This window comes from Stenella coeruleoalba (genome assembly GCF_951394435.1).
Source record: "Stenella coeruleoalba genome assembly, chromosome: 15".
NCBI classification, from domain to species: Eukaryota; Metazoa; Chordata; class Mammalia; order Artiodactyla; family Delphinidae; genus Stenella; species Stenella coeruleoalba.
The window spans coordinates 43,019,299-43,046,261 of record NC_137161.1 but is presented as its reverse complement, the minus strand read 5'-3'; positions in this window follow the sequence as shown (position 1 = coordinate 43,046,261).

Sequence of the window (26,963 nt, the reverse complement as noted above, 5' to 3'; positions counted from 1 at the left end):
AATCCTGGTTATTTTACAATATTGGTAAAACGTGATGATCAAATATACAGCCCGTATTCAAATTGCAAAAACTCTCTCAATAACGTTCTTTCTTCTCCGATCAAACATTGCATACAGCTGACATTTCCCTTTAATATGGAACAGTTCTCAGCCTTTCTTTGTTCTTTATGACCTTGACATTTTGAAGAGGACAGGCTGGTTGTCCCTCAATTTAGTTTTGTCTGATGTTTTCTCATGATGAGAGTCATTCGGTATTTATGGCGGGCATACCACAAAAGTGAGGCTGTGTCCAAGGGAAATAGCTTTAATCACAATATTTTTATATGATAATTCATCCTGTCAGATATTCTGTTTCTTGAGTTCAAGGAGTACGATGTTAAATGACACCAGATTAGCCATAAAGCAAGCCCAGAAAGAGAGTACACACTCAAAAGGCAGGTCCCGCTATTGACCATATTTTCAACTGCATTCATTACACAATAGAAAGCAACTCACTCTCTACCCAGGTCATATCATACCGACCTCTTTATCTGTTTCTACCATAATGACATCCCTGAGCAGCATTAATTTCTCTAAAGAAGGAAGGGAAAATTCTACTTGGAAAATTACTCCCCATTTAAATCGGTCCATAAATGAAAACTTTGACACTTTCATCACCAAACATAATCATTTCCCTTTGGAATCATCATAGTCTTCAAAGGATTTGAAGAGCTGGAATAATTCAATCAACTTCCCATTTCTTACCACTTGAATTTAAAAAATGATGGGGTGAAATGTCACCTTTAAAGATATCCATGTCATTATGTATTTATAACGTGTTTATGTTAAGGGCACGTTTCATCTAAGGAGCTCATAATACTGAGTTCTGAAGACTGAAAGTGCCTTCTCTGTTTACTGGTTTCTATTTCCCAAGCTCACCCTCTTCTCTCCATGACCTGCCACCCCCAGTTCCAAGCCTCCACCATCCTCCTCAAGACTGCCCTGTTTCCTAACTGCACCCAGAACTCTTGCTCCCCATAATCCAGTTTTCACCCAGCGGACAACATGATTCCCTTAACATGTACGTTACATCATGCTACTTTTCTGCCTGATACTGTTCAGTGACTTCCTCTTTTTTTTTTTTTTTTTTTTGCGGTACGCGGGCCTCTCACTGCTATGGCCTCTCCCGTTGCGGAGCACAGGCTCCGGACGCGCAGGCTCAGTGGCCATGGCTCGCGGGCCCAGCCACTCCGCGGCATGTGGGATCTTCCTGGACCGGGGCATGAACCTGTGTCCCCTGCCTCGGCAGGAGGACTCTCAACCACTGCGCCACCGGGGAAGCCCAGTGACTTCCTCTTTATTGCACTTAACTTAAAATCCAGAGCCCTTACCACAGGCAACAGGACCCTGCCCACCTCTCCACTGCCTCTCCTGCTTGCTCCTTGATCAGCCTGGTGCAGCCACACTAACTCTTCTGTTCCTTGAGGAGCTTGTCTCCTCACCTCAGGGCCTTTGCACTTGCCGATCTTTCTGCTTGGAATCTTTTTTCTTTGGCTTGATCCTTGAGCATTCCTTCTTGTCATTTGGGGCTCAGCTCAAATGCCACCTCATCAGAGAGGCTTTCTAGGACTCTGTCACCTGAAGTAGCCTCCACCCCAAACCAGACTATGTATGCTTTTTCTCCCAGAGTATGTATTCACTTCCCTAGCTTTACCCATCACTTCTGTACTGGTGAATCCCAAATTTCTCTCTCTAGTACCTTCAGATCATTGCCATGTGGAATTGTTTTGGCAATTTGAAGCTTTCTTAGGACTCCTCAGCAAGTCTGAACTGGTTTGTCCAGATGGCAAAAGGCCCAGGGTGCCTCGTTATTCAAAAGAGTCTATTAATTTCTGAAGGGTAAGGATGAAATCTCACTTTGTTTCTGTATCACAGTCTGGACATCCACTCAGTAAATGTTTGAAATCTTTTAAACTTCAAAGAAAATAAAGACTTTACTGTGTTAGTGCATATACACATGTCACATGGCTTTTTCTGTGTAATAAACCACTCCAAAGTTAGTGGCTTAAGACAATAACCATTTATGAATACTTGGCTTATGACTCTGTGGGTTAGCTCTGGGGGTAGGGCTCTGCTGGTTGGTTCTTCTGGTCTTGGCTGGGCTTACCCGTGCATCTCAGTCAGCTGCTGAGTTGGCTGATCTAGAGGTACTTCAGGTGCTCATCTCTGCTTCCCATGTTCTCTCATTCTCCAGGAGGCTAGCCTGGGCTTGTTATCATGGTGATGATGGAAAGGATCCCAAGAGAGCAAAAAAATGTGTGCAAGTTCCCCTGACACTGAGGCTTGGAACTAGCACACTGCAAGCTCTGCCACCTCGTAATGGCCAAACAAGTCCCAAGACCAGCCCAGACTCAAGGCCTTTATCTCTTGATGAAAGATGCTGCAAAGTCACATTGCATGGGGGGTGTGGGTGCAGCAAGAGAAATTATAGTGGCTATTTTTGCAAACAGTTTACTGCAATAACTAATGGTTGGCTCAGGGAATGCATCTCTGAAATGTGGCTGCTTAAAGTTAGAAGATAACCAGAAAATGTTAGTTAGGCAACTAAGTCTAACTTCTTTTTCTGTTTTTGCACAAAATCCCATAAAGCATGACCTGATCCTTGCAAGTGCACTTCAGTCTATTGCTTCCAGGGAAAGAAGTTAGAATTGCAACTGCTCCAGGACCAGGTGGCCCTAATGGGTCAGGTCATGACAAGCGCAACAAGTAGTGCCTCAGAGAGCAGTCTCCATGGATCTGCCCTAGAAAAGCTCAGTTAATCAATAACTTGTCTGAATGCGTGAAACAAAGGCTCAGCTTATTGCAGGGTGGCAGAGAGGAGTTAAGGCTTCTAGGTGTATTTGGTCATTCCTTTCCCACCTGTCTTGTTGATATGACAACTGAAGCCTGACTCTTAGGTTCATCAAATATACAGGGGTATATCTGAAGTGCAAGAGGACCGCTTTGATGGGGATTTTTTTCTAACTTCAAATAGGCAAGTGCTACTTCCTGAATTTTTTTATTGGAGGTCCTGAATGGAAATGTACATGCTTATCAAATAATCAAGGCTTTCTCAGGTGGATGAGGAAGGTACTAATGCTTTTCTTTTACTTTTGGCCTCACCGCACGGCACGTGGGATCTTCGGGCATGCGGGATCTTAGTTCCCCGATCAGGGATGGAACCAGCGCCCCCTTCATTGGAAGCTCAGAGTCTTAACCGCTGGACCGCCAGGGAAGTCCCGCTAATGCATTATTAGAATCCTTGGAATGCTTTTCAAACACATTGGAACCCCACAAGCAAGAAATTTAAAATTTAATTGGTTTAGGGTGGCCCCCTTTCATGATTTCGTTTTTAAAGCTGCCCAGGTGATGCTAATACGCATCTGGGGTCTTGAATGTCTGTGCTAACGTAATGAACCCAGAGTTATAAAAAATGGCCAGTGTAGTTAAAAAGGCACTGTGGGAATCAATATATTTGTATCTTAATTCTGGCTCCACCACGTTCTAGCTTTTTGGCCTTGAGAAACCTCAGTGTCCTCATCTGCGTAATGGGGGCAGTAATAATACCTATTGTACAGGGTTTGCTAGGGCAAGAAATAACATTTTTAAAGTGTATATTAAAAGAGAACTAAAAGAAATATCAAATTATAAGGAATGGTCAAGACCAGATGAAAGTGCTTGGAAATGCACAATGGGATGATAAAACTATTAATCAAGTGTTTACTATATAAAAGTCAGGATACATATTTGTACACCCATGTTTTGGCAACATTATTCACAACAGGCAAAAGGTGGAAGCAACCCAAGTGTCCAGTGACGAATGGATAAACAAAATGTGGTCCATACATACAGTGGAATACTATTCAGCCTTAAAAAGGAAAGAAATTCTGACATGCTGCAACATCGAAGAACCTTAAAGACACTATGCTAAGTGAAATAAGACAGTCACAAAAGGACAAATACTGTATGAGTCTGCTTATATGAAGGATCTAGAGTAGTCAAGTTCATAGAGACAGAAAGTAGAATGGTGGTTGCCGGGGCTGGTGGAGGAGAAATGGGGTGTTGTTTAATGGGGACCGAGTTTCAACTGGGGAAGATGAAAAAGGTCTGGGGACGGAGAGTGCTGATGGGTACACAACAGTGTGAATGTGTTTAATGCCACTGAATTGTACGCTAAAAATGGCATAAAATAAATTTCATGCTATGTATTTTACCACAATTTTAAAAAGTTAAAATAATTGTTTTGTTTTGTGGGGAAAGGAAACAAGAGGTTCTGATTGGAATGGGACACATGGGAGGATCCAGGGTCACCAGTGAGGTTCTGTTTATTGAGCTGAGTGGTATTCCTAAGGGTATTTCCTTTATAATAGTTCATTATTTGTTTTATTTGATTTTCTGTCTCTGTTTTACTTTCTAGTAGAAAGGTTTTTTTAAAAAATAAAGAAATAATATATAAAACACTTAGAAGCGTGCTCAGCAGATAGATAGCCCTCCATGCATGCGAGTTATTGTTGCTATTACTCCATGAATCATCTCTGTCCCGCCTCTCTCCACCCACCTCCACCACCACCCGGCATGGTGACCTGCTAAGGACCCAGAGAGGCTGCCAGACTGAACCTGAGGGCTCCAAGTCTGATGGAAGAGGCAACACCACTAGCCCTCACCTAAGTGCTGGGAGCAAAGGGGAATCATAGGTGTGGTCATGGGGCGGCATCAGTTGGGGTGCCTTCCCGGGGGGAAGGAGGGAACCCAAGCCTATTCTAAACAGAGAGAAGCTGAGTTCATCTCCAGGGTACATTTAGTCCTGTTTTATTTTATTTTTTAAAAAATATGTATTTATTTGGCTGTGCCAGGTCTTAGTTGCGGCACGTGAGATCTTCATTGCGGCATGCAGGATCTTTAGTTGCGTGCCGCAACTAATAGTTCCTTGACCAGGGGTTGAACCTGGGCCCCCTGCAATGGGAGCGCGGAGACTTAGCCACTGGACCACCAGGGAAATCCCCATTTAGTTCTGTTTTAGAACTCCATGCTCAGGGGTACTAGGTGCATTAAAATTGGTGACCAATGTAAGATGATGAGCTAATAATTATTTCAGGTTATAAGTGCTGGAGGCATTCAGAGCAAAAGGAAGTGGCCTTGAAAGATGAATGAGGTTTGGAAAGGCAGAGGGAAGATGGCAAGGGAATGGTTTTCCAGGAGCCAAGATACAGAGGAACTGGCTGGCATCTTGTGACTTGGTGAAAAGACCAGCTGGCACCAGAGGGACACATGGGGGAAATCAGGTTACACAGGTCGCCTGGAGCCAGACTTGGGATGGTCTTGGATTCAGGTGGAGAAATTCACATCTGAAATGATGGGAAATAGGGGTCCATGGAAATTTCTTGAGCAGAGGTAGTGAAAGGATTTATTTCAGCTACAACCCTCAAGGAAGACAGAAGGGGCTGGTGGGGGAGAAGTTTGTGAGACACAAGAGAGATTTATCTGAAAAGAAAATCAACGGGACTTGGTACCTAACTAGATACGGGGAATGAGAGAAAAAAATACCAGTTCTAGCCTGAATTAAGGAAGGTGGGCAGTGTCCTTCACGAGATCAGATTCTAGCATTTTTTTTTTCTGGGCTCTAGACAATCTCAACTTTGGCTGCACAGTTGAATCATCTAGAGCTTGTATCAAGATACAGATTGATTCAATGTGCCCCGGGGCAAAATTTCTAACAGGCTCCCTGGTGAGGCTGACACTGCTGGTCCACAGATCAACCACACTTTGAGATGCAAAGTTTTAGAACAGTCGTTTCCAACTTGACCGCGCATGAGAGTCTTCCAGGGAGCTTTAAAACATCCAAACACCCAGATCAGACCCCTTCAGTCAGCATCTCTGGGTGGTAGGATGTAGGCATCAGGATTTCTAAAGCTCTGCAGGTGGTTCACACCCACAGGCTAGGTAAACTGGGCTTTAGATCCTCTCAACTGCAGAGTTTAAAAGAGCACACTTAAAGCCTTCAAAGGTTTCCTGGATATATTCTCCAGGGAAAATGACTTCCCCAAGATTCTTTTTGGAGTGGTTCAATAATTAGCCTTTTAAAACATGTGTGCACCCAATAATCAATAATAACAAAAATCAAATTGTCCCTTAAGATGAGGGTACCTGAGCAAAATAACTGGCAGTGGATCGTTAATGCTACTGCTGCGAGCACATGTCTTTTAACTGCATGGAGGAGATGTCTTACAACACCTGCAAAGCTGCATGATTTACGAGCATGAATGCACGGTGCAGAGCCGCTGAATTGCCTCAGCTCATCAAAGAAGCTTCTCTGAGAGTTATTTTGAAGACTTCCTGCTGGGTCTTCAGTCCACATTTCTGTATACCCATCTCTGAATGGTCAGGGCTGCTGCTCCTAAGGCCACAGGTGCCTGGACTCAGCCCTCTGCTCCCTGTTAGTCTTACTGTGCTGCAAAAACACACAGGCAAGTCCTATACCATGTAGCAATTAAAGTCCTTTACCACAGACTGCAAATCATGGTTGTAAAAAAGAGCTCCACCCGCGGCTTTCTCCCAGTGCCTTGGGATTTATAGCAAGTGGTCTTCATTCTCCTGGGTATTAGAATTACACAATGCCCATGCTGGGCAGAGAAGTTTAGGAGGCGGGGTCTGGACCCTCACCCAGTGCACAAGTGCATTGTAATCCGATTTTCTGCTGGGCAGCCTGGCTGAGATACAGAGCGAGAGCAGTTCCTCCTGGGTGCATAGAGAGGCAGTGTGGTATCATGCAAAGAGCCTTAGTGCAGGCGCCAGGAGTCCTGGTTCTTGCTGGAGTCTTGTGTTTTTGTAGCTGGAGTTTCTTCATTTGTAAATCTGGAATTAGATGGCCTTCTTTGTGAGGTTATTATGATCAGGGACATGCAGGTAAATGTTTAACAACAAGCTATCTGGGGTGGCAAAAACCTGATTTGTATGGTTTGCCCATTTCCATGGTGTAAATACCCCCACCCTGGCCTATATCAAACTACCAACCTATGGTAGCAAGCCATTATGCAGTGTTTCCATCATTCAGATACAACAGACATAACTACAAGGACATAGATACCTGTAAAATGTAGTAAAATAGTTAGGAAGTGATGGGTTTTGTATATTCATCACCCTTTGTAAAAATACAATTCATTTCATTTTAAGTTTGTATATAACTTAATTTTTAATAATGGATGACTTAAAAACCAGCTCACAAAATTCTTAAAATTGTTTAAGTTGGCTCTCACCAGCCAGTAGAAGATGGTTCCAGCAATCTCTTGGACGTGATGATTTAATGAAATAATGTGTAAAAACATCTAGCATAGTCATTGGGTGTTTGTTTGCTAGTGCTGTCATAACAAAGTACCACAGAATGGGAGACTAAACAACAGAAATAGGGATTTCCCTGGTGGTGCAGTGGTTAAGAATCCACCTGCCAATGCAGGGGACATGGGTTCGATCCCTGGTCCAGGAAGATCCCACATGCTGTGGAGCAACTAAGCCCGTGTGCCACAACTACCGAGCCTGCACTCTAGAGCCCGCGAACCACAACTACTGAGCCCGCGTGTCACAACTACTGAAGTCCATGCACTAGAGCCTGTGCTCCACAACAAGAGAAGCCACCGCAATGGGAAGCCTGTGCACCGTAATGAAGAGTAGCCCCCGCTCGCTGCAACTAGAGAAAGCGCGCAGCAACGAAGACCCAACACAGCCAAAAATAAATTAAATAAATAAATAAATAAACAGAAATATATTTCCTCACAGTTCTGGCACCTGGAAGCCCAAGTTTAAGGTGTTGGAAGGGTTGGTTTTTTCTGAGGCCTCTCTCCTCGGCTTACAGACAGCAACCTCCTTGCTATGTCCTCACGTGGCCTTTTCTCCTGTTTGCACATCCCTGGTGTCTCTTCCTCTTCTTATAAGGACACCAATCCTATTGGTTTAGGACCTCACCTTTATGAATTCATTTAACCGTAATTATCTCTTTAAAGGCCCTATCTCCCAATATATTCGTATTGGGAGATAGGGCTTCAAGATAGAAATTGGAGGGGGGGTGGACACAATTCAGTCAATAACAGCATTTAATAAATATGAGTTGAATATAAAAAGTAGAGCTTCGACGATGAGCTGAGAATGACCCATCTCCCTCTCTTACAGGAATTATGTCTCTTTTTAGATCCTATAGGTAAAGAAAAGACTTAGGTTAGGCTCGAATAAACCTTGCCTGGCGGGGGGGGTCTGCCCTCACTGTGCTGGGGCTCATATGCAGATGGTCCAGCAAAGTATAAAGGGCTGAACAAGTGGAAGATTGTTGTTGTGGTTACTTATGTCCTTTTCTACCATGACTGGTTGTCGTGGTTGTTACTTTAGTACCAGCTAAAACTTCTAACTCGTGCATGCCCTTAGGGATGTTGTGTGTGCAACAGTCCATCAGAGGTGTGTAAGTCCATCGTGGGTGTGTAATTACTTAGGCTTTTTGCTTTCTAATTCTTCATGCCTAGAGGCTATGGAGCATGGAGGTCAAGAGTTCAACCTCTAAAACCAGAATGCCTGGATTTGAATCTCAGCTCCACAGTTATATCGTCTTTTTTATTTTTTTAACTTGGATAAAATTTTATTTATATACCAAAGGGATATAAAGGGATATTAAAGCCGCCTAATCCACATTTCCAGTGAAGGTGTCTAACTTAACATACACAGGTATTTTCATATCACATTACAGTTGCTGCAGAAGCTAAAGCCCCCCATCCAAAGACCACTAGGAATACAACCATCCTCCAAATGTTTAGGTTTATTTAGCTCCCTGCAGCAAAGGGGAGCACACCCCAGAGAAACCATGGACCTCTGAGTAAGAAGGAATTAGGGTGGGACTGCAGTGGGATTGGTCTTGTTGTGAGTGTTTCTAGGAAGTTTGAAGGAGGTTGGGGGTGACACTGTTGGATGGGACCTGTCAATACTAGGGAGTCATTCAGTGATTGGGTATCAGGATCATTTTTATCTGGAGGACAAGAGTATTTTTTTAAATCAATTAATTAATTTTTGGCCGTGTTGGGTCTTTGCTGCTGCGCACATGCTTTCTCTAGTTGTGGCACCACTCTTCGTTGTGGTGCGCGGGCTTCTCATTGCGGTGGCTTCTCTTGTTGCGGAGCACGGGCCCTAGGAGTGTGGACTTCAGTAGTTGTGGCATGCAGGCTCAGTAGTTGCGGCTCATGGGTTCTAGAGCGCAGGCTCTGTAGTTGTGGCGCACGGGCTTAGGTGCTCCACGGCATGTGGGATCTTCCCCGACCAGGGCTCGAACCGGTGTCCCCTGCATTGGCCAGCAGATTCTTAACCACTGTGTCACGAGGGAAGTCCCTGGAGGACAAGAGTATTAAAGCAAGGCTAAAGTTGCAAGTGGTAAAGAAGCTGTAGTCACTTGTGTTCATCCTAAGAGGGGAGTGTTCAGTCATCTTTGTGTTTCTAGAGTGTCCTTGTCTTTGTCCATTTAAAGTACTGTCACATGATGATGTACTGTCTGATGATCATGTATATTCTTTGAGCATTGTTTATTTCAACTGGTTTCATTATAGCCTAGTTGCTTTCAGGGCTGTTTCTCAAAGGTATCTCAAAATAGCATTCTTATCACTACTTAGCTATAATACTTATTAAACAGGCAGCTATTTAAGACATGAGTATATTGTGATAATGATCGCATGGTATATGTAGGTCAAATCATTATGCTGCCCACCTTAAGCTTATGCAGTGCTGCATGTCAATTATATATCAATAAAACCAGAAGAGGGCTTCCCTGGTGGCACAGTGGTTAAGAATCGCCTGTCAATGCAGGGGACATGGGTTCAAGCCCTGGTCCGGGAAGATCCCACAAATAAGCCCGTGTGCCACAACTACTGAGCCTGTGCTCTAGAGCCCACGAGCCACAACTACTGAGCCCTCATGCCACAACTACTGAAGCTGGCGCGCCTAGAGCCCATGTTCCGCAACAAAAGAAGCCACCACAATGAGAAGCCCGCACACTGCAACGAAAGAGTAACCCCTGCTTGACACAATTAGAGAAAGCCTGAACCCAGCAATGAAGACCCAATACAGCCAAAAATAAATAAATAAAATAAATAAATTTATATATTTAAAAAAATGGAAGAAAAAAGTTATGAGTAAAGATGCATACATATTACCTTATCGCACCTATTTTGTGAGATATATACACATGTATATTATTGTGACGAGTGTGTTTCAATATAATTGTAAGTATTTAATAATTTTATGTGCATTTTATTTTATGCATTTAAAAACATTATTCTGAGAAAGAATCCATAGGCTTCACCCAACTGTCAAAGAAATCCACAGAATCCGGAAGTTTAAGAGCATCTGATAGCCCAACTCTGATTCTACAGGTCAGAAAACAGGCTTGAAGAAGACAAGTGGCTTTCCTGAGATTGTACCAGACGTCAGCGGCAAAGCAAGGATCAAGATCCAGTTCTTCTCCCTCCTAAAGGCAGTGAAGAAAGGAGAAAAGAGTGAAAAGGACATGGACTTTGGAGACGGACAGATCAGCATTTCTTGGGGTAATAATACTGTCTTAGCTTGGGTCTCCTTCAAAATAAGACATGTGGCAAAACTTCCTCTTAGCATTTTACTGAGGGGTCCAACCCCAGGGTGGCAAGAGTGAGGAGAAAAAGAAAGTGAGACAGGGATGGAAGGAAAGCAGATACCAGGAGGCTGATTATTGAGTTCACTGCAAGAAAAAGCAGACAGCTATTTAATCACGAGGATGCCCAACAGGCACAAAGAATCAACGTCACAGGAAGAGTGAAGACACTGAGGGGACACCGAGCCCCACGTCGACAGCTGGGAACACACTGTCTTCACAGCCCCGGGTTAGGGGAACATAGAGAAGTTTGGCAAGAACACATTCGTGGATTAACAGGAGATAAGTTGATGGTGGCAGCAAGATTTTCCATCGAGGGATACTTGGAACTGAGGAAATTTGGAAAGGTGCATAATTTGGACCTGATGTGAATCTCTCTCATACCACTGTTGTGGGCATTAGAAATAGAGCACTGAGCTAGGAAGCAAATTCCAAAGTTGGAATATACAACGTAACTGGCAGCACACACCTCCTTTGTGTTCTTTCCACCGGACCACAGAAGCTTCCCTTAATGACTTTTTCTCAAGGAACTCAGAATGTGACAGTCTCTTCCTCAAAAGTGGTCCTCAGACTTGGCTGCACATTGGAATTAGCTGGAGAATTTTTTTTTTTTTTTTTTTTTTTTGGTACACAGGCCTCTCACTGTTGTGGCCTCTCCCGTTGCGGAGCACAGGCTCCGTATGCGCAGGCTCAGCGGCCATGGCTCACGGGCCCAGCAGCTCCGCGGCACGTGGGATCTTCCCAGACCGGGGCACGAACCTGTGTTCCCTGCATCGGCAGGCGGACTCTCAACCACTGTGCCACCAGGGAAGCCCTTAGCTGGAGAATTTTTTAAAAATAATGATGACTGGGTCCTACCCTGGTGATTCTGGCTCAGTTGGTGTGGGGTTCAGCCTGGACATCAGCTGATCTCAAAGGAAGGTTTGGGTCAGATTGCAAATGCTTAATTGCCAAACTGAAGACCTGCAGTTCTTCAGTTGGTCTTAATTTCATTCTTTAGTTCAACCTTCTACATTTCTTGGATTCATTTTGCTTGAAAATTCCACTCTGGTTGCACCTTCTCTGTGGCCTAGGCCAAGAGTACCCTGACATTCTTCCCATTCCCTTCTCATCTCCATATCTATGTCCGCAGGCACAAGGGATGGTTCAAGAGGACCTCTTAAAGCAGTTTCTGCTTCTACCCACTTCATAGCAGGCAATACAGGCAATACTGTTTTTTTCTCCATCACTACTGTCTGTCTGTAAATATGAATGTCACACCTGCTAATTGAGATATCCAGTTTTAGGCATTTCAGTTTGAATAAGTCTAAACTAGAGCTAAAGTATTAGGGGCCACTGCTAATTGAAGATCACTCAGGAATGAAAGTGACAGATCACTAAGGTTACTTATCAGTAAAATAGAGAGTTCAGGATACCTAAACTCCCAAGATCTCAGACTTTGGGGAAGGGGTGGTGAGTCACTTGAACAATCCACGTTGGATAAGCTCTCTTTCATAACGTCCTTGCAGATACCAAATGCCAAAGCATTTGATTTATGTAAATAAATTTAAGCCCCAACTTTTCAAAAACACAGCTATTGGATAAAATGCGGGCCAGCGGAGGTCCTGTTGAAGTTCACCATGTCGTAGTGCTGCAGAATAGAACAAAGCTGCCTGTTGCAATGAGAGACACTCAAGACATTGCTAGTCTGCACACAAATGCAGGAGATTGTAATTCAGGAGGTGTGCAAAGAGTTGCCTTATTGCTATTCAAAAGGCACGTTCTCATTTGAAAAGTCAAGGAAATCGATATGCTGTAGCGACTGAGGCATTCAGAGGCTCAAGGCACAATAGAGAATGACCCCCTCCCCAAATCCACAGATCAAAGTCAAAGCTCTAGTCCTGCTTGGAAGAGCAGAGCCTTGGAAACTCCACAAGGCAAGAGCTTGGCCTTGTTCCCTAGAGAGATAGAAGGTTTTGGTTATTTCAGAGAATGAGAGAAAGCATCAAAGGTTGAAAATAAACATTCCAACTTTAGAATAGTTATCTAAAGTCAGTGGAAGCTCTTGAGAATGGCCATCATTCGATTGTGTGTGCTAGTGACAATGCCTGCTACATCCAAGATCAGTAAGACGTACTTTCTCTTTACTCTCGACTTTGAAATAACATTCAAACCAGATGCAGAAATAGAAAAGGAGAGGTCGACTGGCATCACACAGTTCCCTCAAAATCCATTTCCTTAGTTTGCTATTTGGACATAAGGAAGCGTATGCAAAATTTATCATCCTTTATTTTTTTCATAAAACTTAAACAATGCATTTATGGAGTACCTACAATGTTCAGGTGACTATGTGATTGTGACTGAAACACATCTTTACTATTTTAATATTCGAGTCAGTTCAACCTGTGAACTCAGCCTTGTGCTGGACCCCTGGGTGCCCAGTTGTCTCCGTGCCTGGGACCGTCCTGCTTTTGGCACTGAGAGTCCTGCATCCTGAGAAACCTCTCACTCTCAGGGAAACTGGGACAATTGGTCACTCTACTGGGCACTGAGGAAATCACCAAAGGAAGAAAAGTTTCTAAACCTAAGGAGTTTACAACTTAATTCGATTTTTTAAAAAAGAAAGAAATCCACACATTACACTGACAGATACCAATTCAAGAAAGAGTATGATTAATACAAGCTTACTCTATGATTAACATGGAGTAATATTGGAAAAGTGTGCTAGGGAAGTGCTTATGAAAATGGCTTCAAAGGAAGGAGAGGTAGGTGAGCTTTAATGTTCTTAGAGTTTTCAAGTGTTGGCTCAAGTATTTACTGAGGGATAAGCATAGTGTTAACGTCATACAAGGCACATCTCTGCCTAGAGACGTGCTTTCTAGTCTCTGTACCACTAATCCTCCCATTATTGTGAGCAAATCACTTAAACTCTCTGAATCTGAGTTTTCATATCTATAAAATGGGTATTATAATATGCCCTTCCTTATCTATCTCCTAGGGATATTGGGAGAATCATATGAGATGAGTGGTATATATAGAAGCATCTTGAAAACTACAGAATGCAATACAAATTTAAGGGAGTAGGTAATGTTATTGTTATAATTGCTGATGGACAATAAATCCACAATGTGACTTCAGTGGTCTAGAACTATGTTGGCCAATACAGTAGCCACTAGTGGTTATTTGAATTTAAATTTAAGTTAATTAAAGTTAAATTCAAATTTAAAAATTAGTTCCTCTGTCACCCTAGTCACATTTCAAGTGCTCGATAACTGTGCCTGGCTAGAGGCTGCTGTATTGGTCAACGCAGAGAATATTTCCATTACTGCAAAAAGTTCTACCGGACAGAGCTGGTCTAGAAATAAATGATTGAAATTTTATATCTTTTTGTTTCATAAATTTAATTTTATTACATGATTTGATAGTTTTTTAATTAAAGCTTAGTGAACATACTCAATATGGAATAACAAAGAACAAATTTAGTCTCTTTCATGAAACAACCAGAAACTGGAAAAAAAAAATAAAACAGTGGTTTTTTCAAGACACTGGGCATTTGTAAATGAAGGACAGTGGTTCCTGAGAGACAACAACAACAACATAAATAAAGTGATGTCCTATGTTTGTCCAGCTTATTGCCTTGAGAGCGTTTTCAGGTGAGGAAGGGGAATCCCACTGGAGCCCGATGGGCTCCTGGAGTAGAGCAGTGTTGAGAGTCCAGGGAGATCAAGAAGGCTTGAGTTCCTAAGACAGAGCACCTGGGAGGTGAGAACTGCATAAAATGAGAACATCATAGATCTGAAGGGGGTGTCCATCAAGAATTGAGCAGTTTAGTGATCAGGATATGCCTGTGAGGAACCTATCCAAAGGGGTAGAAATACATTTAAATTGGATCAGAGGTAACAGTGCCTATTGACAGATGTGTTTAGAGCAGTTTCCTTTTCCCCCAACCAGACTGGAAAACATCATGATGCACAGAACATTGGCTCGATAATGGGGAATAATTAGCTCTGGACTAAATGGAGTTCTATTAACCTCTAACAAATTTAAAAGTGCTAGAGAAAGAATCAAGTGGCCTTGAAGTAACTTAAATGAATCCCAACACAAAGTGCAAGAGAAACTGTAGGAATACAAAACCAACCAGCACCCCAAAAGATAAAAGGGTAATCCCTCAAATTCAATAAAAAAAAATTACCAGGCATGGCAGTAAGCAGAAAGATTTGTCCCAAGATAAGGAGAAAATTCAATCAATCAAAATAAAGCCAGCCAATATTGAAGCAGATGTTAGAATTAGAAGAAAAAGACATTAAAACAATCATTTTTACTGCATTGTACATTGCATCAAATATTGTACATTCAAAAAATTGAAACTAGAAAATGAAAACTACAAAATGTTGAGTGAAGACATGGAAGATATAGAGAAGATGAAAATTAAAATTCTAAAAGTGAAGACTACAAAATGTGAGGTGTAAAATTCACCAAATGCATTTAATTTTCCATTAGACTTTGCAAAAAATTCATAGTGAAATTGAAAACACAATGATAGAAAATATTCAAAACTATAGAAACTACTCAAAAAGAGAAAATGTAGAGTAAAGATATGAAAAGAGCATATACACAAGCTATGAGACAACCTCAAACAAAATGTACATGTAATTGTAGTTGCCAAAGAAGAGGAGCATAGATAGGAAAAAATATATATTTGTAAGAAATAATGAGGGAGAGTTTCTTAATTCAATGAGGTCTACTTGCAAAGAAAATGCACATAGACATTACTTGAAATTTTATATCTCGAATATGGTGATACTATGTCTTTGAGGTGGGGAATTTCTTTATAATAGCAGGAAGGTAGTAATGACCCCAAACTATCTGGCCATAACTCAAGTTGAGGTGACCACTACTGCTGTTCACCATATAGTTGAGTTCTCTGTCTCTTCTGGGTACATGTTAGCATTGGACTTCCTAGAGCCCTGGGTGGTTGGTTGGCAACCATGATCAATTCTGAGCAATAAGCTGTGAGGACAAGTGATGTATGTCACTGCCAGGTTGAGCATTTAATTACTGATGGAAAACCATCCAGGGCTCTCTCTCTCTCTCTGCTCTTCTATAGTTACTAGACACTTCCCCGATAATGCCTGTCGTTCATCCTGGGTCCTGGAGGGAGATCAAATGCGCAGAGGCAGAGTTCAGTTCCCAGCTGACCCTTGATGGACACACAGAAGGAGCAATAAATCAACCTTTGCTTGTGTAAGCCACCGGAATTCAGGGACCGTTTGTTATCTTGGCACAGTCTAGCCTATCCTGACTGAAACATTAATCTTGAAGTAAGAACAAAAAGAGACATGATGGGTTAGGTCTCTGATTCTAGTTATTCTCTAGCTCAGACCATTCACCAAAACACACACACACACACACACACACACACACTCAGACCCAAATGCACGTGTAGTAAAAACAGAAAACAAGAAAGACACAGCATAGCCCAACCTACCCACAAACGCATGCAAGCTGCCCTGTCTCACTTCCTTTTGCTAAAAGAAGATTCAAAACCACGTGTAACCCACTTACCATAGCCCAATTTTAGAAACAGAGTATAATGTTCCCATTTTCTTTTATGAGGCCTCATGTCACGAGGACTAGAGTTGATGTAACCAGAACCTGAGTTTTCCAGGGTGGGGTTCATACCCTGTTTACCAGGAGGTACCTCTCATCTTGGTCTCTGCAACTGTCAAACAGAGGAAGCAAGAACGATAGCCATCTCAAATGAGATGATTTCCCCTCCCCAAAGGAAGTGTGGAATGTGTTGAGTTAGTGGCAGAGAGTACTTAATTTTTGAAGAATGGAAGGGAATATACTGGTTCAAATTATTCATGTTCTGCTGCCGGATCCCAGGGCAGAGGGTCCACTTTAAGATGCCAGGCAGCAATTTAGCTTTTTGCATATTATACTAAAGAGGTGCCCTTGGGAAAACTTTGAGAGATGCAGAAATCTTATCATTCTATGGAAATATGTTGAAGCATTCCCACGGACAAGGATACAATATTCCACCTGATGCCTTTCTCCCTATTCGTCAGCATTGCTCAGCCCGGCGTCTACCCGCCGCTCCCACCCCACCTCCTCCTTCCACCCAGTTCTGTACAGCATGGAGCCTGTTGGCAGGATTCTTTGCTGTCATAGCTATGATGCAGTGTCTGCAAGAGAAAGGAAGGTGCCGACTTTGAGCGCTCTATGCCAAGCGCTTCCCTCACATGAGCTTTTCACCCTTCACAAGAACACTGAGGAGTAGCTAATATGATCTCCATTCTTCAGACGAGAAAACCACGGCTTAGAGATGTTGCCTAACATGTTTGTAGCAGACTCACCACTCACAGACACCTGTTGACCCATCAGAGGCACCTGTCACCTTTTGCCTGGTTTTCTCTGGCTGCAGAAGCAAAGTCAGACCGCAGAGCAGAACAGAAAGGCTGGTGAGTTAACACCCCTAGGAGCAGTCCCTGAGCCCCATGGATAGATGTCAGTGGATAAATACCCCAGCTTCCCCTCCTCCTGTATGGGATGGCGCTGAAGCCCACTCTGCACAGCCCCTCAGAGTCCCCTGGTGGGAAGGAGACGCAGTTGCCCACAGAATTAAATTTCTTATTATCATACCTTGTGGAAGTATCCTTCCCTTCCCTTCCTCACTTCCCCATTCCCATACCTGTGCTTCCTAGAATCACCTCCCAAGTTGACTACTTGCCCTCAAAACTTTTTCTCAGAGTCTGCTTTCAGAAAGAGCCCAATATCAGACAATGTTCAAGTCCATATAGTTAACAAATGCTAGAGCCAAGATTCAGATTCGTTTGACTCAATACTTTCTGCATCAAGGAGGAGAGAGAATTTCTCAAATGGTCTCTTGTCTCCACTCCAGACCATTGTGGTGGTCACTCCACAAGGGTCCTCACCAAGGACCCCTGTGCTCCCCAGGACCCTGACTTGACCCTTCCAGAGACAGCAGCTCCACAGGAAATCCACCTCAGAAAGACCTCTTGGCCCTTGAACATCTGAGAGAGTGGGTAACACGACAGACAGATACCCTTCCTGAGAATCCAAGAAGGGTTTGGAGGGGACGTTTCTGGAAACTCGAAACATGACTCATTTATAAACAGTTAGTGTAGTTAGGGAGGAGAAGCTCCATTCTGCCTTTACCTCTTTCATCATAGTTACATCATGGCCATAGTTTCATCCTAGTTACATCAATGTCCTCAACAGCGGCCTCTCCATTTGCCCACTCTGGTCATGGGCCATGAACCCAATTACCTATGCTTGGAAAGTCGCTGCAAGGATGAAGTTCCTTTATAGATAGATCACAGCAAGCCACTTGAGGAAGGAAGCATTACCCAAACTATTGAAGAATGATTAGTTTTCACTGTAGCTTTTCCTTTTGATGCCTCACCCAATTTAATCTGACAAGTCAACTCCAGTCGAGAAAGTCACCACTGTGACTGCCTTCAGAAACAAGGGGACACATTAGGAAATCAGAGTCAAGAGTCCAGCCACTGGAGAAGGGGGCATTGCCCGGCACAGCCTGGACCATAGTGGGCACTTAGTAAATACACACACAGGAAACTGAGTCACAGTTTTCCTTTAAGTCTGATAAGATGTGTGAACTAAGGTCATGTGATCTAGTTTTTGAAAAAAAGGGATAAAAGGAAGAGGTGATGAGAAATAGCCAGAAGAATGTCAGTTCACAGATGTCTGCTGCCTTGATATCCTTGAGATTCTAGCTTTCTACAGCTACCCTTTTTCTTCATATTAAAAAGCAAGGGTTAAAAATGGCTTCATACTAAAAATGCCTTGTGATGTTTTAAAAATCATTTAAGTAGATCTTAAAATTTTTCATCACTAGAAAAAAATTTGTAACAATGTATGGGGACAGATGTTAACTAGACTTATGCTGTGACCATTCTGCAATGCATACAAATACCGAGTCGTTACATTGTAAACCTGAAAATAATATAATGTTACATGTAAATTATATCTAAATTTTTAAGAATGGCTTGTGCAATTTTAAGAGGTTCACTTGGACCAGAGATGGGACAATCTGAGCACTAATAAAGATAATAACTACAAATATAATAACGTGACAAATTTGTTTAAATACATGAGTTCATAATCATTTAAAAATTTAATTGGAAACCGTTGAAGGATAGAAGTGAACCAACAAACCGTTTTGAAAACTGGTAAATAAAGGGAATGAGTCAATAAAAAAGTATGAAGAAGTCCTGTGCCCTGTAGAAAATAAACAAACAGAAACCTCAATTAAATAGAGTCGGGCGACCAAAATGGGGAACGCTCACACCCTGCGATGGTAGCAGAGCCCAGCAGGAAGAAGAAAGACTTCTTTCCTGGCAAGAACTCAGCCAATGAAAAATCATAGATTCTTGTTTACTACAGCCCTTCCAACTTCCTTGTCCTCTCTATAAAAGCGCTCTCCTTGCTTTGTTGTCTGGGGACTTTGCACATGGCTCATCGTGGTTGCAGACCCTGAGTTGCAATTCTCTGCTGATCCTGAATAAACCCATCTTTGCTGGAGGAATATCTGGCAGTCTATTTGTTTCAGGTCAACAGCCCCCCGCCATGTACTCACAGAGGTCCAGATCCTGGCCAGTCACCTCTGAGGGGTGTCGGGGAGGCGTTCTTTCTCCTGAAGTTATCCTCCCTGCCATATGCTTTTCCTTCCCCACTGTTGCCTTCGACACCCAGCTCCTCCTGTGGGAAGGCTCCCACAGCTGCAACCTTCCTTCCGTGTTCTCAGCCCATGCTGGACACAGCTGGCTTCCTTCTTTCCCCAAACACATAATTGTCACAAGCCAGTTCCATTTGGAACACTTTAATTGAATTCTTGGGGAAATGGTGGCAGAAGGAAGCACAAAAAACAAAACAAAACAAAACAAACAACAAAAAAACAAATTAAAATTGAATGGTAGAATCTGCATTTTGAACTACTTTGACCACATTGACTCCTTGGGAAATTTCTTCCATTTTTGGTGGATTTTCATTATCTACAGATGGATGACTACATGCCATCCATATATCTTGGGTTTCCTTCCCTTTTTCTTCCCCCCTCCTTTCAAATATCCTTCAAAACCCTTCTCCCAGTTACCAGAAGCCCCTACCAGCCTCTTCAAACTTTCTTAAGCGTTTTATTTTCTAAGGCAAACATGTTCACGCTTCCTTGATTAAATCCCTCCTCATCCAGATTATGCCCTGGAGAGCTTGACGTATATATGATCAAATATGCCCATTAAAATTGCTTTTCTTAAACAAAAGAGAAATTTCCCACTAATTAGAATTCTAGCTTTTGTGGGTCTCTCTGACTCAAACTCCAGTCAGATTTCTTTTTTTTTAATTTTCTCATTATAATGAAAAGTCTCTAAAAATTTTAAAGGCTTAATTTCAAGTACTTGTTGGTGCTATTAATCAAAGACGCAGTATGTATACATTTCAAACAAACTCTATTCATCAGCCTGCCAATTATTTTTTATTTTGTGTGGTCTGTTTTCCCCACAGGCACCAGCCATCACTTACCTTTCATCCAAAGTGTGTGCCTTTCAGCCTTGTTCATTGTAGTGTTAGTCTATGACCTTCGAAAACAGACTGTTGCTTTGTTTGGGAAAAAATCTAATTACAGTCGTTAAATGAACTGGAATTAATTAAGTTGGGGATACTTGACATTTATAGTTAATTAGTCATATCTATCATAAAAAGAAAAATTGGGCTTTTTATCTCTCTGTTTTATCAACCGTGCTGAAAATCTATAGCGTTTCCAGAAGTGTGGGCGCGGGTGGAGTGGGGTGGAGAACCAAGGCTCACAGCCTGTTTGACCCAGAAGAAAACACAGGACACTATTGAATTATGGCTTGAAATTTCTTAGCTGGAGAGAACCCTCTGGAAAAGAATCATGGGCTTCTGCATTGCCAGACAGAGACTTTGGAGGTAGCCTAGTTTGGGGGCCTCTGCACAGAAAACTTGCTATATCGAGGAAAGGGGCGCTGTCCTCAGTGCTTGTTGAGTCTCCTTCCCTCAACATTCCCATGCTTTCATTCCATCCCCTTGTGTCCAAGATGAACAACATTGGCCACCACCAACCCGGAGATGAGTTTCTAAGAGCTCATTTGAGGTTTGCTGGAGGTACCTGAGGTCATGACCCTTCAGCCTTCCTGTTCCACTCCCCAGGGGTAGAAGGGATAATCTACAAAGGAGGAAGTTTTTAGTGTCATCATGTGTGTATTCATTCACAGAAGTGGAAAGAAACATGAAAGGACGAGGGACTTCTGTTTTATTTCTGTGACCCTATAAATGAGCTGTGAGCTGCCTTTCAAGAAGGCTGGGGCACTTCATAGTTCCATCAGCAATGTATGATGCTTCTCCCCAGAGTTATACTGATGTTATAACTCTTTTTTTTTTTTTTTTTTTTACAATTTTTCAATCTGATGGATGTAAAGTAATGCTTTATTGTTAGGTTAAGTTGCATTTCCCTGATGACTAGTGAATTTAGCATCTTTTCATACGTGTGTTAACCATTTGGCAGTATCCAACAGAGTCTAAATTGTATGTTCTTTTTTTTTTTTTTTTTTTGGCGGTACGCGGGCCTCTCACTGCTATGGCCTCTCCCGTTGCGGAGCACAGGCTCCGGACGCGCAGGCTCAGCGGCCATGGCTCACGGGCCCAGCCGCTCCGCGGCATGTGGGATCTTCCCGGACCAGGGCACGAACCCATGTCCCCTGCATCGGCAGGCGGACTCTCAACCACTGCGCCACCAGGGAAACCCTTTTCAAAGTTTTTTTAAAAAAACTATACCTCAAAGCAGAAACGAAACAGATCAAAGCTGGGCTCAGCTACATGAATTAGGGCAGAGGATTTCTATCTCTACACACTGACTCCCCCTGCCCCTGCCCCCGAACCCTGTGGAAGCTTCTAGGGTAATGGGAAAATGGGTGTCACCACTAAATCCCTTGACTCCTTTGAGCTGAGTCTAAATACCACTGATCAAGTTCCTTCTTCTTATTTTAGACAGGGAAGTGCAGTTCTTAACAGGTTAACTCTTGGAAGTAACTAAAGATTTATTATTGTTCAGAGTATATGAAATATTAGGATTTAAATATAATAATAGTGATAGTGGCCAGCACTTTATGAGTACTATAGGTGAGGCCCTGTGCTAAGTATCTCACCTCTGTTACCTTGTGGAACCCTCTTAACAAGTTTAGGAGACAGATACTAATTATTATCCCCATTTTCAGATGAGGAAACTGAGGCTTCAGTTCAGATCTATGGACCCTGACGCCAGAATCTTCACCTCCACTCTCTCTAGCAGGGTTTCTCAATTGTGGCACCACTGACATTTGGAACCAGATAATCTTTGGTTTGGAGAGCTGTCCTGGGTGTTGCAGGTTGTTGAACAGCAACCCTGGCTTCTCTCTACGTACTAGATGCCAGTAGCACCCTCTCAGTCATGGTGATCAAAAATGTCTCCAGATATCACCAAATGTTCCGTGGAAGGCAAAATTGCCCCCAACTGGGAAACACTGGTCAACAGATAGACTAAGTACTCATAAAATTATTTTATGGAGTGCCATCTTCGCATGGCTGCCCAAATGGACCTGTAATAGGGACCAGCTAAATGGCTGATAGAGGGTTCCACACAGTACTCACTTTGGGGAATCATCGTTGAAGGAAGTTTGTCCTGTGCACTCAAAGCGGCAGGTGTGTGTACTGAATATTTCCCCTTATAGGTTGTTGCTGTATTGCTCCATAGGTGTTGGCCCAAGTGTCTCACCTATAATAATTTCTTCTGGCAAAATTATATCCAATAGGGGGCAGTTGCAGATTTGGGGAGCCCAGAGAGGATTCAGTGTGGGGTCCAGGGATGCCACTTGTGGTCCAGTGGGTAATACTCTGCGCTCCCAATGCACGGGGCCTGTGTTCGATCTCTGGTCGGGGAAATAGATCCCACATCCATGACGCAACTAAGAAGTCCGCATGCCACAACTAAAGATCCCGCATGTGGCAACAAAGATCCTTCAGGCCGCAACTAAGACCTTGTGAAGCCAAAAAAAAAAAAGTGGGCTTCCATTTTAGAAGAAAGGAATACAGACTTCAACGAACAAAATATTAGGTACAGAGGCATAGAAGTGCTCATGTAAGTGGGGGGCCCCTAAGTTTAAGCTTCATTTGCTTTACAGGGGAATTGCCTCTGTTCACACAAAGTCTTAGAATTCTGCCTGTTTTATTCACACATAGGAAGACTCAACTCTGCTGAGTATAGCCATTTAGCATTCTTCCCCATTCAGGCAGCATAACCGTTTTCTTTTTTATGATGGCCTTGCTATATCAGGGTGATGGAAGCTTCCTTGTCGCACCACGATTTATGTGATCTTGTCCTAAAATATGCTATCCAAATTATGGAAGGAATTTGTCTTGCTTAGTAGCAATTTAATACAGCTGGTGGAAAGTAAAGTGGAGTAAATACTTGAAAAAGTGAGTTCCTTTTCACTGTTGAAAATCATGCTGCAGGTTTGAAGTAGCCAGCTTTCTGACTATTAAAAACAATTATGTTTTGCTACTCTTCTCATAAGTGTCCTGGAGAAGTTTCTAATCAATAACTTTGCTTTATTAAGCACGGAAAGTGATTGGGTGGAAAAATCAACTCGATAAACCTCAGCAATTATTTAATTTGCCTTCCTTAAAATTTCTCATCCAGCCGGCAAGAGTAAAAGATGTGGTAAAAACATTAGGGGAGAGTAGACCATGGTGACGAGGGAAGGCAGCCCGTCTCATAATGCCCCGCTTGTGTCATTAATACGGTTCATACTTCATCTGGTGATGGAAAGAGAGGTGGCAGGTTGCTGTAGAGGTCCCTCCTTACCCAGCAGGTCCCACCACACTTCCCAGTTAACAAAAACAAGGCACACCTTCCTTCCCTTCCTCTGCTTCACATCAGGCTCCATCTTCCTTCCATTTCTGCTCTGGGCAAAAGATGAAAGCATTGAGCTATAAGACCATAGCAATCAGGTGATCCATCTCCATCCTCCCCTTGTCCCTCTGCATCCTCTGAGAGTGACCCAGATAGAAGGTAAATAAATGCTGGTTTCCTAAAGCTTGCAGGGCATCCTCGAAGACATCCCTTGGTGCCACTCCATAACCTTAGAGGGTGGATCCCTTTACCAACCAGGGCTGGGTGTGGTTGCCGATAACACTGTGTCCAGCTTCTCTAGAGAACTGCCATTGGTCAAAGGTGCGTTCGTTTGCTAGGGCTGACATAACAAAGTACTGCAGAGAAGGTGGCTTAAACAACAGAAATTTATCTCCTCATGGTTCTGAAGGTCAGAAGTCCAAGGTCAGGTGTCTCAGCATTGGTTTCATTCTCAGGTCTTTCTCCTTGGCTTGGAGGTGGCCATCCTCTTCTGGTGTCTTCGGTGGTCTTCTGTGTGTGTGTGTGTGTGTGTGTGTGTGTGTGTGTCTGTGTTTCTGTGTTCAAATTTCCTCTTCTTACAAAGACACCAGTAACAGTGGATTAGGGCCAACCTTAATGACATCATTTTAACTTAATTATCTCTTTAAAGACCTTATCTCCGAGTACGGTCACTTTCTGAGGGACTAGGGGTCAGGACTTCAACACATGAATTTGGGAGAGACAAAACTAAGCCCATAACAAAAGGGCACCATGGTGACCCAATCCCCAGCTGCCCACAGCCAATGGCTGACACGGAGTTCAAAAGGTCGGCCCTCTTGCCTCAAGGTCAGACTGACTCAGTGGTGAATGTGTGCTCCTGAGCTCCCAGTGGGGTCAGGGTGAAGCTTGTCTGCACCTGAAACCACATCCTTGCTTAGCTTCTATTCCCTGTCCTGCCCAGCTCCTCTCACTTCCTTTCTCCTGAAAGGTCTTCCTCAACAAATCACTTTCACAAGAATATCCGACCCAGGCTCTGCTTCTAGGGAAACTTAGAAGCATGTAGTTTTAGGACTGATCAGAATCTTAGAATCCAGGAGACACAGTGTCTAGCCATGGTCCAGCTTGCTATTTACCTTTGGGCATCATTTTCCTCACCTCTAAAATGATGGTGGCCGTCAGATGCCCTCTAAAACTCTAGCCTGTTCCTATGGCCACATGTGTCTGACTAGCCAGGCCAGTACCCCCATATTTCTTTTGTAACTAAGGCATCCACTGCAAAGCTTACTTCCATAGAATTGGAGTCCTTAGCAGACACCAAGGGCCTTTTCTGGTATTTTCTTCTCCTATTTTAAGTGGTTAAGCAAGAGAAATGATATGAGCAGCTACGTAAAAGCTGCCACCAAGGTTGCCACCAGAGAGTCCCCCAGAACCTGCCCCATTTGACCAGACTTTAGGTAAGATCATCGTATATACTCAAATCTGTAACTGGCAAAAGAATCCCTTAAAAACTGTTAAATTGCCAAGTAAGAATAGCACAGGGTCATTTGTCAACCCATTAAAACCAGTTTCTTTTCCCATCTGACACTGGAACAAATCACTGAGGCTAATTAGGCCATTTGATGAAGTTTCAAATTTTAGCAAAACTAAAAAGTCATCAATAACATATTATTTTACGTACCACTCAAGAAAAATACCCACCAATTCCAACTCAGACATGATGCATTTTTATGTTAGAATTTTTTATCCTGATGAAAGAGAATTTTTTGTATCCCTATTGAATTTTTTAGCCCTATTAAATGAATTAGATTCATTTAAGCATTTTTTATATCATGTATTACTCTCACACAGTAGAAAAGTGAAGTATACAGGAAAAATTGTTTATAGTACTCTTAAAAATTCTTCACATTTGGAGTTTAATTCTGAATCACTTTCAGCTCCATTTCTCCAGTGACTGTATCAATATTATCTTTTGTGCCAAAAGAATGGTTATGAGGCACTTCTTAAAATATGTGCACCACAATTGTCTACTGGGTTTTCTTCCAAGCCATTGACACCATATTATAAGGTTTAAATTTTTTTTTTATTTTTCATTATGGAGAATTTTGAACAAATACAAAAGCAGCAGAATAGAATAATGAACCGCAGTTCTGTGTATCCATCACCCTACAGCCATCAACCACCACTCACTCACTTTTACAGCTTCATCTGCCTTCTCCTCTCCTGTATAATTTTGAAACAAATGTCTGACATATCATTTCATATGACACATCAATCTGACATGTCTGAAATATTATTCATCCATAAATCCTTTAGTATGTATCTTTAAAAGATACGATTACCATTAACATAACCACAATACCTTTTCAAACCTAAAGAAAATAATTATTTAACATCATTAAATATCCAGGCAAGATTCAAATTTCCAACTACCTCATAAATGTCATGACCTTTCTTTAACCTTTCAGATCGTTTCAGATCATCATATATTCTAGCCTAGTACCCCTTCATCATGGTGATGTTTTCATTCAGTTTTAAGCCCGGGGCCAGGAGGTAGCCTCTCCCTTCACTGTGACCTTTGAGTTGGCAACCGCTGAGTTCCCAGACCCCTCGCCAGTGCCTATGCTTCTTGCCTGGGGGGCCAATGTGAGCCCTCAGGCAGGTACTGTTAAGCCACTGTGGACACTTTGCAGATGTTTCTGTTTTCCTCTTCCTGAGCACTTTAACTTCTAGCTGCTCCAAGTGTGGTTCTGGGACCAGCAGCATCACCATCCCCTGGAAACTTGATGGAATTGCAGACCTGGGGTCTTGCCTCAGAATGACTGAGTCAGAATCGGCATTTTTTTTTTTTAAAGATCCTCTGGCGATTGAGATGCACATTACAGTTTGAGAAGCGCAGCTCTAACGTTCTCTTTGTAGATAGGTTAGTTATAAAGTTCTCAATTCTGGTCGTATATTGGAACCACCTAAGGAGCTTTAAGCCATCCAGATGCCTGGGTCCCAACCTCATAGTTTCTAATTTAATTGTTCTAGGTGCAGGTGAGTTAGAATCACCTGGCTGCATGTTAGGATCACTTGATCTGAATTAAATCAGAATCTCTGAGAATGAGTTTTGGTTTAGCAAATCTCCTTCAGCCCCAGACACGGACATGCAGCCATAAACCTCCTGTGTATTGTAGTGAGGGATGAAAGGAGCTTTTGTGATGCGGCTGCTTTCCAGTTATGTATTGCTGTGTTACAAAACCCCAAAGCTCAGTAGCTTAAAGCAACAACACGTATTTATTTAGCTCATGAATCCACAATTTTGACAGGGCTCAGCAAGGACAGCTCATCTCTGGTCTACTAAACATCAGCTGGGACCGCTCACCCAGGGACCATAGGATTCACTTCCAA